Source organism: Stenella coeruleoalba (assembly GCF_951394435.1).
Source record: "Stenella coeruleoalba genome assembly, chromosome: 2".
NCBI lineage: Eukaryota > Metazoa > Chordata > Mammalia > Artiodactyla > Delphinidae > Stenella > Stenella coeruleoalba.
Window position 1 is genome coordinate 112800643 of NC_137147.1, and position 12916 is coordinate 112813558.

At 39.2% G+C, this 12916-nt stretch overlaps 1 long non-coding RNA gene across 2 annotated transcripts in view; it reads left to right on the forward strand.

Moving 5' to 3' along the window:
* The first annotated feature begins 1250 nt into the window (after window positions 1-1250).
* Window positions 1251-12916, forward strand: part of LOC307182996 — a 493984-nt gene continuing 482318 nt past the window's right edge. For both annotated transcript variants that reach the window (XR_013827328.1, XR_013827329.1), the window contains exon 1: window positions 1251-1357. This is a non-coding gene — a long non-coding RNA (uncharacterized lncRNA). The remainder of the gene's footprint in view (window positions 1358-12916) is intronic.

Below are 12916 nucleotides of genomic sequence, written 5' to 3' on the forward strand. Positions count from 1 at the left end.
CACGAGCTAGCTTTGTAGACCCCAGCTGGGCAGAATGAACAAGAATGCTGCCCCTCTGCTAACCCCAGGTCTATACACGGGAGGTAGGTTTCCTTTCCAGCCTGATCAGGAAGAGATCAGAGAGAGATCAGAAGGTTAGAGGAACTGGCAAGATGGTAAAATCTGGGAACCCCCAGAAATGCACAAGGCAGTATTTCTATCCTGAGATTGTGATATGAAGGAGAGAAAAAGATGTTATCCACAATATATTTTATATTTTATATATACTATTCTTTTTTTCTCCCCAGAATGAATAACATCAGCAGGATGGACTGGATCCCGAGTGAGTGGGCTGCTGGTGTCCTGGAAAGGTACCCAGGAAGCAGAGAGAGGTGGGGCAGGGGGAGAGGATGCTGCACATTTTGTCTGGGCATGTCCATGGGAGACCATGCGCTGAGGGAACGTACAAGGGGGCAGTCTGGGAAGAAGGCCAAAGACAAAGTATCTGCTTCCTTGAAGGATCTAAGTACAGCTAGGAAGAAAGAGCCTTGGCTTAAGAGTTCAGAGACTTGGATTTGAATCTGGCTGCAATCACTCGGTCACTCAGTGGCCAGGGGCTTAAATTCTTCGAGTTCTGGTATGTTTATCTATAAATTATCTATACAGCAAAATAATGCAATCTACTATTTATGTTACAACGTAGTTGTGAAGTTTAAATGATATATGACATGCAAAATATTTTTCAGAGTGTGTACACAGCTTGTTTTCTAAGTATTACATAACACATAAAACTGTGTTATTATCTAAGTTTCCTTCTAATTGGATGCAATTCAGTTCACTGAACTTCAACATGGATTAAGGACCCAATGTGTGCAAATCATCTTGCTTAGTCCTGTGAAACATGCCACGTGGAAAAAACTGGAAGGACTTGGTCCTTTTCTTAAGAGGTTTAACACTTAGCGGGGAATGCGTCGGGGGGATGCAGACACATTCACGGCTGACCATAACAGGGGGTAAGCAGAGGGTAGGCTGAGGCATAATAGCCATATACACAAAAAACTATGGGAGAGTTGAGGAAGAGCTGAATCCAAAATGGTGGGATGAGGAAAACTGCAGGGACAGGGAGTTACCTGAACTGGCTTTGAAGGCTGAGGGAGAAGTGTTGGTTTGTTGTTGCAAAGAACTCCCGGAGCATTGAGAAGGGGAGGGCCATAGCCACGGGGTGGGTAGAGTGTACCCGGAAGTAGAAGCGTTTCCGGTCTCTCTAGCCTCCCACCCTCAACTCAGTGGTAGCTTCTCCCCGGCTCTCCTGACTAGACGTAAACGTGCAGGGCGCTCTGCTCACGCAAGGCACCGTGACATTTGCGACTAGACTCAGGTAAGTGAGATTCTGGCTGAGTCCCTGAAGTCTGGGTTTTGTATCCTGTCTCTGTCTCTTGCAGACTGGCTGGCTCTGGGACTCAGTGGCCCCTCCTGTCACCAGTACCTCATAGTGCTTGTTGCAGTGATTAAATACATAAAACACGACCACATGCTTTAAAAGAAAGTGAGACATAAATGTTACTTCTCTTGGAGAAGACCAAAAATGTGGGCCTGAGAAATTGTGTCGCAAAGAACCATCTTCCCCACTTAGAATTCAGGCTTCTTTTATACTTAAAAGGGGAGTGGGGGGGCTTCCCTGGTGGTGCAGTGGTTGGGGGTCCGCCTGCTGATGCAGGAGACACGGGTTCGTGCCCCGGTCCGGGAAGATGCCACATGCCGCGGAGCGGCTGGGCCCGTGAGCCATGGCCGCTGGGCCTGCGCGTCCGGAGCCTGTGCTCTGCAACGGGATAGGCCGCAGCAGTGAGAGGCCCGCGTACCGCAAAAAAAAAAAAAAAAGGGGGGGGGGCGTGGGGGGCTTCTCTGGTGGTCCAGTGGTTAAGACTCCTTCACGCAGCAACTAAGACCCCACACAGCCAAATAAATTTTTTTTTTTTTTTCTTTTTGCGGTACGCGGGCCTCTCACTGCTGCGGCCTATCCCGTTGCGGAGCACAGGCTCCGGACGCGCAGGCCCAGCGGCCATGGCTCACGGGCCCAGCCGCTTCGCGGCATCTTCCCGGACCGGGGCACGAAACCGCGTCCCCTGCCTCGGCAGGCGGACTCTCAACCACTGCGCCACCAGGGAAACCCATAAATAAATAATTTAAAAAAGGGTGGTGGGTGGGTTGTGTTTGGTCGCTGCAGACTTCTTGGTGCCAGAATCATTTGTTCTTGCAGCTGTCCGTGTAAATCCGGTCACAATGTTCCTATAAACCTCCAACAAGACAAATGTTATTCTCTCTTTTGCAACTTTTTATCTCTATATGAATGGAAAAGTGTTATATCTTCAAAGGTCAGAGTTTTGGGAATGGGCTATCCTGTATATTTCAGGTTATAGGCAACATTCTTAACTTGTAGCAAAAGCAGTAGATACAAAGGCTAAAAGTTAAAAGAAACATATTCAGTACGGATTCAGGTTTGTTCTTCCCTATTACAAAACTCTCATAGAATACACCGAACTAGCAGCAAAGCTGGGCCGTGTTATTATCAGGAAGGTACCCATAGGCCCTCTTTATTACTCACCTAGGAGTTTTCTTTGCTTTATGCTGGAGGTTCTACCTCTTAGTTTACAGAGAAGCCATTTAGAAGGTGCAATTATTTGCAAAATTAATTATGAGCACCTGAACTTGTTGCCAAGGACAATATATATGGGGAGGTTGTTATTTTTTTCCTCTTGTGATGTTTTGGGGGCAGTTTGCAATGGATGAGCATTTTATTAAAAAGGGAGCAGTTACTTTTCTGTTATCTGCAAACTCTGCATAGGTAGCAAAATGTAACTCCGGTCCGGTATGCAAACGGTGCAGATAACTTGCTGTAGAATTCCACACACATCAAGCTCATCTCATGAAATTTCCTTACTAGCTCTGAAAGAGAGAATAAAGAGGATCTTAAACTGACTCCTGGATTCTGTCCAAGATATTTCAAATATTTGATATGACATAGTATGAGTGGGGTGTTTTATTCCCCCAAGGGTGGGGGGAGGGAAGTTCCTGACCATATAATTATATTCTGACCTCCTGAAATTTACCCGGCTCTTGTACTTTGCATGGGTAATGAATGCTGTTCTTTCCCTCCTGACTGGGAGCCTTGTGCTGGATGGAAGGAAAAAGGAGATTTCTCACTTTAACCACCTACCACTGGCCAAGGTTGTTGGTTTCTACTCCAACAATGGCAGTCCTCTGTATCTTCTGAAGATTTAGGGCAGCTTCTGTGTCTGCTGTTAAATGTACTCTGAATTTAACTAATTGTAATGGAGCAAAGCAACAACACCCTGGTGATATAAGAGCAGTCTTGCATGCCTGAAATGCAGGCTGCGAATCAGGACCCCAATGTACATGTTGACAGCACAACTTGTCCAGGTGTAATAATCGCTATTTCTAGAGTCAAGTACCAACTGGGCTGGAAAAAAGAGAGAGGTGGAATTCAGTTAAATAAAGGGTTAGCTGCTCTTGCATTTGACCGAATACATCTTGTTCTTAAAATAACTGCACAGTTGAGTTTGAATTGTTTTTTTTGTTTGTTTTTTATGTTTGGTATTGTTTACATTTGTAGGTTCCTTTCCAAGTAGTGCTTTCAAAGGATAATTTATGTGTCTAATTGCATCCTTAACGAAGCTGGCTAATCACCTAATTAAAACAAACATTTCAAAAATAGGTAAAGTGAAAAATAGGTTGTTCTCATTACCACCTTAGATTGTTTCAGTGAATAACACCCATGACCTCCTTAAGACAAACTTAGTGTTCCGGGTGGAGAAAGAGTCCCCAGAAACAGGAACCACAGACACACAGAACTCCATCCAGTCATGGTTTTGGAGTCTACAAATTCTTTAATATTAAGGGGCTTTTTTTTGCAGGAGATTATTTCTCTGATGTTGTTTTTAATATGTTCATAAATATAAGATATTTTAAGAATAAAGTTGTATTACTAGATTAAGCCTCTATTTTACATTTCTTCCCTTTCTTCTCTAATCAGGTTCCTCTCATAGAGGAAACTACTATGTTCAATTTAAAGACTATCCTTCCAAACTTTAACAGAAGTGTAAATACTAAATCTGTTAAACTCTACCTATTTCACAGCTTGCTTTTTTCATTTAATGATATATGTAGGAGTTCTTTCTGGGACAAAACAGGTAAGGCATACCTCCTTTGAAAAAACAGTACATTGAGTTCTGTGGTATAAATAGACCATAGTTTATCAAGTCATTTTCTTATTGATGGACATGGATGATGTTTTAAAATATTTCGTACTATAATTATGCAACACAAATCCTTGTCTGTCCCATTTTGCACTGATGACAAGCATTTTTCTAAGGTAGGTACCTAGAAGTGAAATTTCTGGGTTGAAGGATATGCATATTTTAAATTTTAATAGAAACTGCCAAACTTATCTCTAAAAATGTTGTACCAATTTACACTCCCATCAACAGTATTTGAGGACCTGTTTCTGTACACCTGAGCCAATACTTGCTATCATTACTATTTTAATATTTTATAAACTGATGAGTGAAAGTGATATCTCATTGTTCTTTTAACTTGTCTTTTAATTTGGTTACTAATGAGATTGAGCAACTTTGCATTTGCTGTGAAGTGATCTTTTTGAAGCTGAATTTTAAAATTATATTTTATTTTAATAAACGAGTGGGAGTACATAGTATAAAAAGGCAAATAGTGCTAAAAGGGTTATAATAAAAAGGAAATATTGGCCCTCTGGTTCCCTCCTTTTTCTGTTGTTTCTCCCTCCAAAGACAAAACCTTTCAAATTTTGTGATTGTTTCTTTTGCTTTTTGCTTCAATATTTCTAAATAATATGCATGTATTGCTGTCTTTTGATTCTTCATTTTTACCTATTATTCAATTTTACTTCTGAGGCGAGTTTTCTTGTCTAAATTTATTCTCCCTTTCTTGCTTAGCAGCAGGCCCCTATATAATAGGGGATGGTGTTTCCAGTTAAAACACCATGCTTTGCTTCCTCCCTTATAGATAGGGTAGTTGATGATTTGCCTGTGGCAATTATTTAAAAGGAAAAGCTCTTTAAAAGGAACTGACATACAGGTGGATTTTGACTTTCCTCCTTTCCTTCTTCTTCTTGCTTGGAACACAGATGTAATGGCTGATGCTTGGGCAATTATCTTGTGACCATGAAACAAGCTGGAAGATTGAATTGTCACACAAAAAGTAACAGAGCAGAAAAGCACAAGAAATCTGGACTTTTGCTTTCCATAGGAATTCTCCATCCACTTAGCTTTGACTTCCTTAAACTCTGCTAATCACTTAGTATTTTTCCATCTGCAGTTTGATTTTATGTATCATGCTCATATTTAAAGATGTTCCCCAGTTTCATGGAAAATGGAGGTTTTGGTCCTGTTACATTTTCTTCATGCAGTTTTGTGGTTATTTTTTAGAGGCTGAAAGGCAAAATGCCTTTTCTGCACTACCTTAAAACTAGAGTTTTGTTATATTTTTAATGTCTTTATGCATATTGTAAATTGGTTTCTACGAAGTTTATATCCTTTCACATTACCAGCAGTTGTGTATTAACATGTCTATCTTTTTTTTAAAAAAAATTATTTATTTATTTTTGGCTGCATTGGGTCTTCATTGCTGCATGCAGGCTTTCTCTAGTTGTGGTGAATGGGGGCCACTCTTTGTAGCGGTGCGCGGGCTTCTCACTGTGGTGGCTTACCTTGTTGCAGAGCATGGGCTCTAGGCACGCGGGCTTCAGTAGTTGTGGCACACGGGCTCAGTAGTTGTGGCTTGCGAGCTCTAGAGCACAGGCTCAGTAGTTGTGGTGCATGGGCTTAGTTGCTCCATGGCATGTGGGATCTTCCTGGACCAGGGCTCAAAACCATGTCCCCTGCAGATTCTTAACCACTGTGCCACCAGGGAAGCCCCAGCATGTCTGTCTTAACTAGTGCTGTCAACATTAAATATCATCATTTTAAAAAATGTTTGCCAATTTCATAGGTTAAAATGGCACCTTTTAAAAAAATTATTTTATTATTAGTGATATTTAAGCTTTAAAAAAATCTCACTATTAATCTTATATTTCTTCTTTTGTGAATTTTATTTTTATCTCGTTCATCTTTTTTTTACTTTCCATTTTTATCTTTAATATTTTCTTATTTTTTAAGAACTATTATATATTTGCCATTAGCCTTTTATTATTCAATTTTTTATAAATATTTCTATCCAATTTTTCACTTCTATTTTCATTTTGTCTTATTTTTGGTGTATGCAAACTTACATTCTTTTCTTCCTTGCAGTGTTTTAATTACACTGTATTTTTTTCATCTCGCAGTTTTCCAAAGTTCTTTCTCAGTTTGGTTTTCTCAGCAAATGAGAAAAGCTACGAAATAAGTAATACAGAATTTTATTATCAGCAAGGATTTAGTGATTTGGAGTGAATAAGTTTAATGAAATTCTATGTTCGAAAGTTCAACATAATTCATGTAGCAAACTTATATTTTTATATAGTTACATTCATTAGTATTTCTTCTGTCTTGTCTTCTATTGCTTTTTTGTTTAAAAGATATTTTTCTCATTTCAGAGAGCTTTAAGATATTTATCTATGTTTTCTTCTAATAGTTTTTACCTTTAACTCTTTAATACATCTAGAATTCATTTTAATGTGTATACTAAGATTTCATTTGTTTTTCAAATAGTTCAATATTTTTGCTGCATCTTTTATTGACTAATGAAACCCTTTTGCATTGCCTTATTTCACCCCCTTTAACAATTAGTAACTTTTCACTTATTTGGGGGCTATCAGTTTAGTTTCACTGGGCTGTTTCTGGGTTGTTCGGCCAATGTCATGATTATTAAATGACCACAGCTTTATAAGATATTTTAGTATTTGTGAGGGCAAGTGAATACTTCATTTTCCCCCCCAAATATAGCTAGTTCTTTTCTGTTTGTTTCTAGAACATCTTAAAATAACTTTGGCAAATATTCAAATTATCTGCATGAAATTTTGATTTAGATTGTTTTTTTTAACATCTTTGTTAGAGTATAATTGCTTCACAATGGTGTGTTAGTTTCTGCTGTATAACAAAGCGAATCAGCTATACCTATATATATATCCCCATATCTCCTCCCTCTTGCGTCTCCCTCCCACCCTCCCTATCCCACCCTTCTAGGTGGTCACAAAGCACCAAGCTGATTTCCCTGTGCTATGTGGCTGCTTCCCACTAGCTATCTATTTCATGTTTGGTAGTGTATATATGTCCATGCCACTCTCTCGCTTTGTCACAGTTTACCCTTCCCCCTCCGCATATCCTCAAGTCCATTCTGTAGTAGGTCTGTGTCTTCATTCCTGTCTTACCCCTAGGTTCTTCATGACATTTTTTTTCTTAAATTCCATACATATGTGTTAGCATATGGTGTTTCTATTCATCTTATTTCTTACTTTTATGAAATGTTAATGTATTGGAAAAATTATGTCTTCCCATCCAGAAATATCATTTACTTAAATCTTTTATCTGTTTCTAATTTTATTACTAACCTGTACATAGAGTCCTTGCATAACTTATTAGGTCTTTTTTGTAGGTAATTGATATTTTTTGCTTACCAACATAAATATAATTTTACTTCCATTATATCTTTTAAATCATTATTGTTGGCATATAGGAAATCTGATTTGTTTCACATTTTTCACAATTTTACCTTGCTTATTACCATTTACCGAACTCTAATAAATTCTGAGAGCTTTTAGATTGATTCTCTAGTGTTTACTGGAATATAATTAGATTTCAAATCTGGCTATCTTTTAGCTTGTAATAGTTGCTCCTGAACTATATATCTTAATCTCTTTTTTACTGTCATACCATCATGGAGGGTGGTGGCTATGGGACAGTCTTCAGTGAAGCCCTCATCCAGAAGGAGAGGCTAGAATTAAGTCTTGGAGGAAGATTAAAATGCTGTCAGGACAGATAGGCTGAGCCCATTCCAGGCAGAGGAAACAGCATTGCAAAGACACAAATGCATGAAAAAGCCAGGTATGTTAAGCAGATGGTCAATAGTTTTGTACGGCTGGATATAGGGTATATGAATCAGATTCACATTCCTAGTGCAATCTATCCGTCCCAACATTGCTTGTCCTTTTCATTCTGGTCCCATCTCCCATCATTTCTCAGCATATAATCCATGAGCTGGCCACAGCATGCTTCCTCCTATTCAGATGGTCTTTCCTGATCACATTCATATCACAGACTCCTACTCAACCTTGAATGCCCTGCTCAGTAGTTTTCTGGGTCCCTAGTGCTAAATAAAGCAATGATTAGTACTATGGTAACATACTTTTTATACATTTTAACATCTCTCTCTCCTATCCTGACCTGTGTGTAAAAACTGTCTTACTTATCTATCTTTTAGTACCTAGCAAATGTTTAGCACATAAAAGGCAGAATTAAATAGACTTTGGGATTATTAAAATTAGATTTTCAGTTGCCTGTTCTATGCTCGTGGTATTTCTTTCCTGGATTTAGTTATTCTGATGGAAACTCAACATTTTTTATTACTTTTTGTTATTATTCTCTAGTCTTCGTATCAGATTCATGTTGTTTATAGCATTCCCTATTGTTTATCAGACACCGGCTTGTGAAATGTTGGTTCTAGCCTGTGAGGTGGGAGGAACCAGAAAAAGTTCTTATTATTTTTCTAAATACAAGAGACACAAGACTCATGTATAAGGAAAGCCAGAGAGGAAAAGTTAATGAAATGTCTGTCCCTAGCATGGAGGGTAGCTCATTACAGAGCACTGGTAAAACCAAAGGGCTCTGACTAGATTTTTTTTCTTTTAATATTTGCTTTTAGAAAGGAGTTCAGCTTTGTTTAAGTAACCAAAGAGAAGGCCATACATGAAATATACAGGGGAAGTTATTTTACTGAGGATTTCTGTAAGGACAGATATTTCTAATCAGCTACTAATGACATGTACTCTTGAAATCCCACAATAGTGTATCTGCAAATTTGGGGGAGAAATGAAACTGAAAGCTCTAGCTGAATCAAGGGCATATCTATATCATATCTATATCATCTTTTTAAAGATGATAGTTGGCATTATAGGTGTCTCTAAACAAGATGACATAGATTGGGTCAAAATAGAGAAATTAAATCAAATGACTGTCATCTCCATCCAGTGCCAAGGAACAGTTGGGCTGGATATTGGATTGAGCCTGACATCTGGTTTGGACTTCATGCAGAGGGATCTGGCTTGACTCTGATGTTGGTTAATTCTTCCTCCTGAAAGGCAGGGCAGGACTGAGAGGTCACTGGCTCAGTGGACCACTGTGGGAGATGGAGGAGTGAGGTGGTAACATGGGGTGATTGGATGCAGATGGAGCTGGAGACTGAGGGCAGAATCATGCCCACAGAGGAGTGCAGTCAGACCTAAGGCTCAGTCAGACCTAAGGCACAGTCAGACAGTGAGGGGTGAGAAGTATGTTGTGGGAAGACACAGGGATCAGGGCTTCTCCTGGGGCCCCCAGTGCCCTCTTGATGACCACAGGCTCTGGGGTGTGAGGTCAGGTTTTGAAGAGATAAGTGCTGCTTGATCCCTGGGAAGATTGATGGGCATGATCTTAATTCTTTACCAGACCCTTGATGAAGATATTAAATCATATCAGCCTTATGGACTCACTCCGAGGGGCATGGTGCTATTTAAACTAGATGACAGGTACTTCGGTTTATTGTACTTCGGGTGTTTACCCAGCTGCTTTACATTAATTAAGTGAACAAAATAAAAGAAGGCAAGAAGGGACTAATGTGGACTCAATTTCTTATCTATTTATACTCAGTTTTATCAAATATAGTCATCTGGATTTCACTACTGAAAACTGGGCTGGTTATTAGCTACGAATTTGAAAAGTAGGGATGGGTTGTGTGATGATCAGAGCAAAATTTTAAGCATTAACCTGAAAGAGAAGAGAGGCAAGGGCTATGAAAGGAAGACACATGTTCCTGCGAGGCTCTCCCAAGATGTGGAGAAGAAGAAACAAGTAGTTTTAGACTTCAAAGTCTGTCCTGATATCACTCTATGACCTCACATGTCATTTATTAATAACAGTGAGAATTGAAAACGCTTTTGGGATGCTTATTATATTTCGTATGTGTAAACTGTGAGTCTTAATGAAATCCCTCAGAGTTAGTTAACTGTGATTTCATGCTACAGGGAAGGAGGTTCAGGGGGGCTAAGAACTGTGTCCGAGGTCACATGGCTGGTAAAAGAGCTAGAATCAGGCTCTGTGCTAAAAGCCTTTGATACATTCTTTTATTTAAGTATCTCCTCAGAGAGATAGTAGTGTCATCCTCCTTTTGTAAGTTTGGAAATCAAGGTTCAGAGAGGCAATGGAAACTGCCAGAACTCACATGGTAGATAAGATGGTGGAGCCAGGTGTCAAAACCAGCACATGGAGAAGGACACACCATCACTTCTGCCATATTTGGGCCAAAGTACATAACTTGAATCTAAGCCTGAGGAGACAATTAGACAGTGCAGACTGAGGGACATTCAGCAAAACAACTGGACAGGCTCTTGAAAAGTGTCAATGTCATGAATAACTGGGGCTCGGACTCCAGATTGAAAGAGCATGCAGAAACACGTCATCTAGATGCCGTGCTGCCTCTGGACTGAGTCTAGATTAAAAGTATCTTGTATGTCGAGCACAGCATTGGGAAAATCAGGGAGATTTGAGTACCAGAAGTTTATGAGACAATAATATAGTATTAGCATTATATTTTCCCAAGTGCTGTATTGTGGTTTTATAAGAAAATATTCTTGTTCTTATGAGATACTTGCTGAAGTATTTAGGAGTTGAGTGTCATAATGTCCACAATTACCTCTCAAATGGTTCAGCCAAAAAAGTGTGTGTACATGCATCATCTATATATGCATCTATATACACATACACACTCATTTATGTTTGTGGAAAGACAGGAAGCAAATGTGGTAGAATTTTGATTGAATTGGTGAATTTAGGTAAAAGGCATTTGAATGTTCATTGTACTACTCTTCCAACTTTCCTGTAGGTTTGGATTTTTCACAGTATATAAGTTGGGGGAAATATCTATATCTGACCCCCCAACTCTACTTCTTGACCTCTACTCTCAACTGTCTGCCAAAGTCAATACTGATCGTGTGAGCCCCCAGTAGAAAGATGGATCATTATCACCTCTAACGATCATGAACATCACTTAATATTTACTATGTATTCAATCAGCAAATGTGTTATTGATCGTTTACTGTCTATCAGGCATCTCTCTAGGGCCTGAGGATAAAATAAAGATAAAACAAAGTCCCTGACTTCATGGAAATGGAGAAACCAGTGTAGCAGATGGGAAATAAATATTTCAGTGAATAAATGTTTGATATTATTTCAGCCAGAGATAAAGCAGAATGGAACTCAGAAAAGTGACGGAAAGAGATGTATGGCTATTTAGATAAGTGTGGTCAAGGAAGCCCTTTCTAGAAGAGCTGGTTTTGGGCCTGAAACTTGAATGAAATGAGGGAGCAAGTCTGGGACAGGTGTGGAAGAGGTGTATTCCATGCAGGAGAGAAGCAAGCACAGAGACCCACAAGGAGTCTTTCTGGGAGCATCCCAAGTACTTCGCATCTCATTTAATCTCACTATCATCTTTCTGCATTTTTGCTCTATTTTGTTTATTTTTCAAAACGTGTAATATGCTTTAGCAACATTCCCTTAGAAAGAGCATATAATGACATTTTCTCTTAAAGTGCAATCTTTTGTTTTTCAGAAAATGTAGGCAAAGAAAAAGATAGATTGTTGAAAGACATTCAGGCGCAAGGAAATGTCACATTTCTTTCCCATTTAACTAAAACTAATAGGTTTTTTCCGCTTAGAAGAGAAATAGTTCCAATCCCGTTTACCAGAGCTGCTCTAATCCGCTGGATCCTATAGAAGTCTAGAGACTCAAGCGCTGTGGGCCACTTGGGGAGGTGGCTCTGCATTTATGTCACCTCCCATCTGCCGAACTGCACCTTCTTTAGGTCCACCCTCTCCACATTTTTTGGACTGTCGACTGAAGAAAAAAAAGCACAACCTAAAAGCTGAGAATTATGTTTTATTCAGTGGACAAAACTGAGGACTTAAGCCCAGGACACAACATCTCAGATAGCTCTGAGGGACTGCTCCAAAGAATCAGGGGTGGAACCAGGACATACAGGAGTTTTTACAACAAAGACCAGGTAGTTGGGGCATCAAAAGATTATTGTTAATTAAAGAAACCAGACATCTCAAGTTAATGAAATTAGTGCTTTTCTATGTATGGGAAGATGCAAGAGTCTGGGCTCACTGAAATCATTCCTTTGATATGCACCTCAGCTAGCGGGGCCAGTATCCTGTGCTTTCCCTTCCTGAGTCTCCTCAGGGTACACCGTTGGGGGCAGCTGTAGTGTGATGGCTTGATGGCTGCAACATCCTTTCTTTAATGATGTGGCAGGCAATATTTTTCATTCATAATACTAATTCGGAAGAGCATTTTATACACTAAGTTGGTCAGTCATATCTGATAACAAACAAATATTCTCCCTAAACTGTCCCTGGTCATTCAGTTTTGTCTGTTGTGATAATTGCTGCATTACACTGTTTTGATTTATCAATATATGTCCCCAAATCTACCACCTGTTTGTTTTTTGATGTTAGCCTCTGATGACCTCCTTTTAAGATCATAGAAGTAATCACCCATGCTTTATTTTTTAAAGAATTTTTATTGTTCTATTATAATTAAATCTTAAATTTATTTATAATTAGTGTTGATACATGATAAGAGACACAGATCTAACTTTATTTTATGTCCAAAACCCTCATAAAGTTTGTTGAGGATCAAAAAAGACAAATGCAGA